Below are 6132 nucleotides of genomic sequence, written 5' to 3' on the forward strand. Positions count from 1 at the left end.
GATTCAACAGTCTGACAAAACGCATTTATTTCGGGCTGAAAAACACGTTTTGAAAAGTCTGCTGTTCCTTCCCTATAAGTTACATGGGGGGGACCAAAGTTGCTGAAACATGTTTATTTGTGCTGCAAAACACGTTTTGACACTTTCTGCACACTGGGGTGAAGAGCTGAGTCAGTGAGCACTTCTGAGCCTGGCAGGTACATTGGGATTCAACAGTCTGTCAAAACGCGTTTATTTCGGGCTGAAAAACACGTTTTGAAAAGTCTGCTGTACCTTCCCTATAAGTTGCATGGGGGTGACCAAAGTTGCTGAAACATGTTTATTTGTGCTGCAAAACACGATTTGACACTTTCTGCACACTGGGGTGAAGAGCTGAGTCAGTGAGCACTTCTGAGCCTGGCAGGTACATTGGGATGCAACAGTCTGTCAAAACGCGTTTATTTCGGGCTGAAAAACACGTTTTGAAAAGTCTGCTGTACCTTCCCTATAAGTTGCATGGGGGTGACCAAAGTTGCTGAAACATGTTTATTTGTGCTGCAAAACACGTTTTGACACTTTCTGCACACTGGGGTGAAGAGCTGAGTCAGTGAGCACTTCTGAGCCTGGCAGGTACATTGGGATTCAACAGTCTGTCAAAACGCGTTTATTTCGGGCTGAAAAACACGTTTTGAAAAGTCTGCTGTACCTTCCCTATAAGTTGCATGGGGGTGACCAAAGTTGCTGAAACATGTTTATTTGTGCTGCAAAACACGTTTTGACACTTTCTGCACACTGGGGTGAAGAGCTGAGTCAGTGAGCACTTCTGAGCCTGGCAGGTACATTGGGATTCAACAGTCTGTCAAAACGCGTTTATTTCGGGCTGAAAAACACGTTTTGAAAAGTCTGCTGTACCTTCCCTATAAGTTGCATGGGGGTGACCAAAGTTGCTGAAACATGTTTATTTGTGCTGCAAAACACGTTTTGACACTTTCTGCACACTGGGGTGAAGAGCTGAGTCAGTGAGCACTTCTGAGCCTGGCAGGTACATTGGGATTCAACAGTCTGTCAAAACGCGTTTATTTCGGGCTGAAAAACACGTTTTGAATAGTCTGCTGTACCTTCCCTATAAGTTGCATGGGGGTGACCAAAGTTGCTGAAACATGTTTATTTGTGCTGCAAAACACGATTTGACACTTTCTGCACACTGGGGTGAAGAGCTGAGTCAGTGAGCACTTCTGAGCCTGGCAGGTACATTGGGATTCAACAGTCTGTCAAAACGCGTTTATTTCGGGCTGAAAAACACGTTTTGAAAAGTCTGCTGTACCTTCCCTATAAGTTGCATGGGGGTGACCAAAGTTGCTGAAACATGTTTATTTGTGCTGCAAAACACGTTATGACACTTTCTGCACACTGGGGTGAAGAGCTGAGTCAGTGAGCACTTCTGAGCCTGGCAGGTACATTGGGATTCAACAGTCTGTCAAAACGCGTTTATTTCGGGCTGAAAAACACGTTTTGAAAAGACTGCTGTACCTTCCCTATAGGTTACATGGGGGTGACCAAAGTTGCTGAAACATGTTTATTTGTGCTGCAAAACACGTTTTGACACTTTCTGCACACTGGGGTGAAGAGCTGAGTCAGTGAGCACTTCTGAGCCTGGCAGGTACATTGGGATTCAACAGTCTGACAAAACGCATTTATTTTGGGCTGAAAAACACGTTTTGAAAAGTCTGCTGTTCCTTCCCTATAAGTTACATGGGGGGGACCATAGTTGCTGAAACATGTTTATTTGTGCTGCAAAACACGTTTTGACACTTTCTGCACACTGGGGTGAAGAGCTGAGTCAGTGAGCACTTCTGAGCCTGGCAGGTACATTGGGATTCAACAGTCTGTCAAAACGCGTTTATTTCGGGCTGAAAAACACGTTTTGAAAAGTCTGCTGTACCTTCCCTATAAGTTGCATGGGGGTGACCAAAGTTGCTGAAACATGTTTATTTGTGCTGCAAAACACGTTATGACACTTTCTGCACACTGGGGTGAAGAGCTGAGTCAGTGAGCACTTCTGAGCCTGGCAGGTACATTGGGATTCAACAGTCTGTCAAAACGCGTTTATTTCGGGCTGAAAAACACGTTTTGAAAAGACTGCTGTACCTTCCCTATAGGTTACATGGGGGTGACCAAAGTTGCTGAAACATGTTTATTTGTGCTGCAAAACACGTTTTGACACTTTCTGCACACTGGGGTGAAGAGCTGAGTCAGTGAGCACTTCTGAGCCTGGCAGGTACATTGGGATTCAACAGTCTGTCAAAACGCGTTTATTTCGGGCTGAAAAACACGTTTTGAAAAGTCTGCTGTACCTTCCCTATAAGTTGCATGGGGGTGACCAAAGTTGCTGAAACATGTTTATTTGTGCTGCAAAACACGATTTGACACTTTCTGCACACTGGGGTGAAGAGCTGAGTCAGTGAGCACTTCTGAGCCTGGCAGGTACTTTGGGATTCAACAGTCTGTCAAAACGCGCTTATTTCGGGCTGAAAAACACGTTTTGAAAAGTCTGCTGTACCTTCCCTATAAGTTGCATGGGGGTGACCAAAGTTGCTGAAACATGTTTATTTGTGCTGTAAAACACGTTTTGACACTTTCTGCACACTGGGGTGAAGAGCTGAGTCAGTGAGCACTTCTGAGCCTGGCAGGTACATTGGGATTCAACAGTCTGTCAAAACGCGTTTATTTCGGGCTGAAAAACACGTTTTGAAAAGTCTGCTGTACCTTCCCTATAAGTTGCATGGGGGTGACCAAAGTTGCTGAAACATGTTTATTTGTGCTGCAAAACACGTATTGACACTTTCTGCACACTGGGGTGAAGAGCTGAGTCAGTGAGCACTTCTGAGCCTGGCAGGTACATTGGGATTCAACAGTCTGTCAAAACGCGTTTATTTCGGGCTGAAAAACACGTTTTGAAAAGTCTGCTGTACCTTCCCTATAAGTTGCATGGGGGTGACCAAAGTTGCTGAAACATGTTTATTTGTGCTGCAAAACACGTTATGACACTTTCTGCACACTGGGGTGAAGAGCTGAGTCAGTGAGCACTTCTGAGCCTGGCAGGTACATTGGGATGCAACAGTCTGTCAAAACGCGTTTATTTCGGGCTGAAAAACACGTTTTGAAAAGTCTGCTGTACCTTCCCTATAAGTTGCATGGGGGTGACCAAAGTTGCTGAAACATGTTTATTTGTGCTGCAAAACTCGTTTTGACACTTTCTGCACACTGGGGTGAAGAGCTGAGTCAGTGAGCACTTCTGAGCCTGGCAGGTACATTGGGATTCAACAGTCTGTCAAAACGCGTTTATTTCGGGCTGAAAAACACGTTTTGAAAAGTCTGCTGTACCTTCCCTATAAGTTGCATGGGGGTGACCAAAGTTGCTGAAACATGTTTATTTGTGCTGCAAAACACGATTTGACACTTTCTGCACACTGGGGTGAAGAGCTGAGTCAGTGAGCACTTCTGAGCCTGGCAGGTACATTGGGATGCAACAGTCTGTCAAAACGCGTTTATTTCGGGCTGAAAAACACGTTTTGAAAAGTCTGCTGTACCTTCCCTATAAGTTGCATGGGGGTGACCAAAGTTGCTGAAACATGTTTATTTGTGCTGCAAAACACGTTTTGACACTTTCTGCACACTGGGGTGAAGAGCTGAGTCAGTGAGCACTTCTGAGCCTGGCAGGTACATTGGGATTCAACAGTCTGTCAAAACGCGTTTATTTCGGGCTGAAAAACACGTTTTGAAAAGTCTGCTGTACCTTCCCTATAAGTTGCATGGGGGTGACCAAAGTTGCTGAAACATGTTTATTTGTGCTGCAAAACACGTTTTGACACTTTCTGCACACTGGGGTGAAGAGCTGAGTCAGTGAGCACTTCTGAGCCTGGCAGGTACATTGGGATTCAACAGTCTGTCAAAACGCGTTTATTTCGGGCTGAAAAACACGTTTTGAAAAGTCTGCTGTACCTTCCCTATAAGTTGCATGGGGGTGACCAAAGTTGCTGAAACATGTTTATTTGTGCTGCAAAACACGTTTTGACACTTTCTGCACACTGGGGTGAAGAGCTGAGTCAGTGAGCACTTCTGAGCCTGGCAGGTACATTGGGATTCAACAGTCTGTCAAAACGCGTTTATTTCGGGCTGAAAAACACGTTTTGAAAAGTCTGCTGTACCTTCCCTATAAGTTGCATGGGGGTGACCAAAGTTGCTGAAACATGTTTATTTGTGCTGCAAAACACGATTTGACACTTTCTGCACACTGGGGTGAAGAGCTGAGTCAGTGAGCACTTCTGAGCCTGGCAGGTACTTTGGGATTCAACAGTCTGTCAAAACGCGTTTATTTCGGGCTGAAAAACACGTTTTTAAAAGTCTGCTGTACCTTCCCTATAAGTTGCATGGGGGTGACCAAAGATGCTGAAACATGTTTATTTGTGCTGCAAAACACGTTTTGACACTTTCTGCACACTGGGGTGAAGAGCTGAGTCAGTGAGCACCTCTGAGCCTGGCAGGTACATTGGGATTCAACAGTCTGTCAAAACGCGTTTATTTCGGGCTGAAAAACACGTTTTGAAAAGTCTGCTGTACCTTCCCTATAAGTTGCATGGGGGTGACCAAAGTTGCTGAAACATGTTTATTTGTGCTGTAAAACACGTTTTGACACTTTCTGCACACTGGGGTGAAGAGCTGAGTCAGTGAGCACTTCTGAGCCTGGCAGGTACATTGGGATTCAACAGTCTGTCAAAACGCGTTTATTTCGGGCTGAAAAACACGTTTTGAAAAGTCTGCTGTACCTTCCCTATAAGTTGCATGGGGGTGACCAAAGTTGCTGAAACATGTTTATTTGTGCTGCAAAACACGTATTGACACTTTCTGCACACTGGGGTGAAGAGCTGAGTCAGTGAGCACTTCTGAGCCTGGCAGGTACATTGGGATTCAACAGTCTGTCAAAACGCGTTTATTTCGGGCTGAAAAACACGTTTTGAAAAGTCTGCTGTACCTTCCCTATAAGTTGCATGGGGGTGACCAAAGTTGCTGAAACATGTTTATTTGTGCTGCAAAACACGTTTTGACACTTTCTGCACACTGGGGTGAAGAGCTGAGTCAGTGAGCACTTCTGAGCCTGGCAGGTACATTGGGATTCAACAGTCTGTCAAAATGCGTTTATTTCGGGCTGAAAAACACGTTTTGAAAAGTCTGCTGTACCTTCCCTATAAGTTGCATGGGGGTGACCAAAGTTGCTGAAACATGTTTATTTGTGCTGCAAAACACGTTATGACACTTTCTGCACACTGGGGTGAAGAGCTGAGTCAGTGAGCACTTCTGAGCCTGGCAGGTACATTGGGATTCAACAGTCTGTCAAAACGCGTTTATTTCGGGCTGAAAAACACGTTTTGAAAAGACTGCTGTACCTTCCCTATAGGTTACATGGGGGTGACCAAAGTTGCTGAAACATGTTTATTTGTGCTGCAAAACACGTTTTGACACTTTCTGCACACTGGGGTGAAGAGCTGAGTCAGTGAGCACTTCTGAGCCTGGCAGGTACATTGGGATTCAACAGTCTGACAAAACGCATTTATTTTGGGCTGAAAAACACGTTTTGAAAAGTCTGCTGTTCCTTCCCTATAAGTTACATGGGGGGGACCATAGTTGCTGAAACATGTTTATTTGTGCTGCAAAACACGTTTTGACACTTTCTGCACACTGGGGTGAAGAGCTGAGTCAGTGAGCACTTCTGAGCCTGGCAGGTACATTGGGATTCAACAGTCTGTCAAAACGCGTTTATTTCGGGCTGAAAAACACGTTTTGAAAAGTCTGCTGTACCTTCCCTATAAGTTGCATGGGGGTGACCAAAGTTGCTGAAACATGTTTATTTGTGCTGCAAAACACGTTATGACACTTTCTGCACACTGGGGTGAAGAGCTGAGTCAGTGAGCACTTCTGAGCCTGGCAGGTACTGTACATTGGGATTCAACAGTCTGTCAAAACGCGTTTATTTCGGGCTGAAAAACACGTTTTGAAAAGACTGCTGTACCTTCCCTATAGGTTACATGGGGGTGACCAAAGTTGCTGAAACATGTTTATTTGTGCTGCAAAACACGTTTTGACACTTTCTGCACA

Source organism: Atractosteus spatula, chromosome 24, assembly GCF_055471065.1.
Source record: "Atractosteus spatula isolate fAtrSpa1 chromosome 24, fAtrSpa1.hap1, whole genome shotgun sequence".
NCBI lineage: Eukaryota > Metazoa > Chordata > Actinopteri > Semionotiformes > Lepisosteidae > Atractosteus > Atractosteus spatula.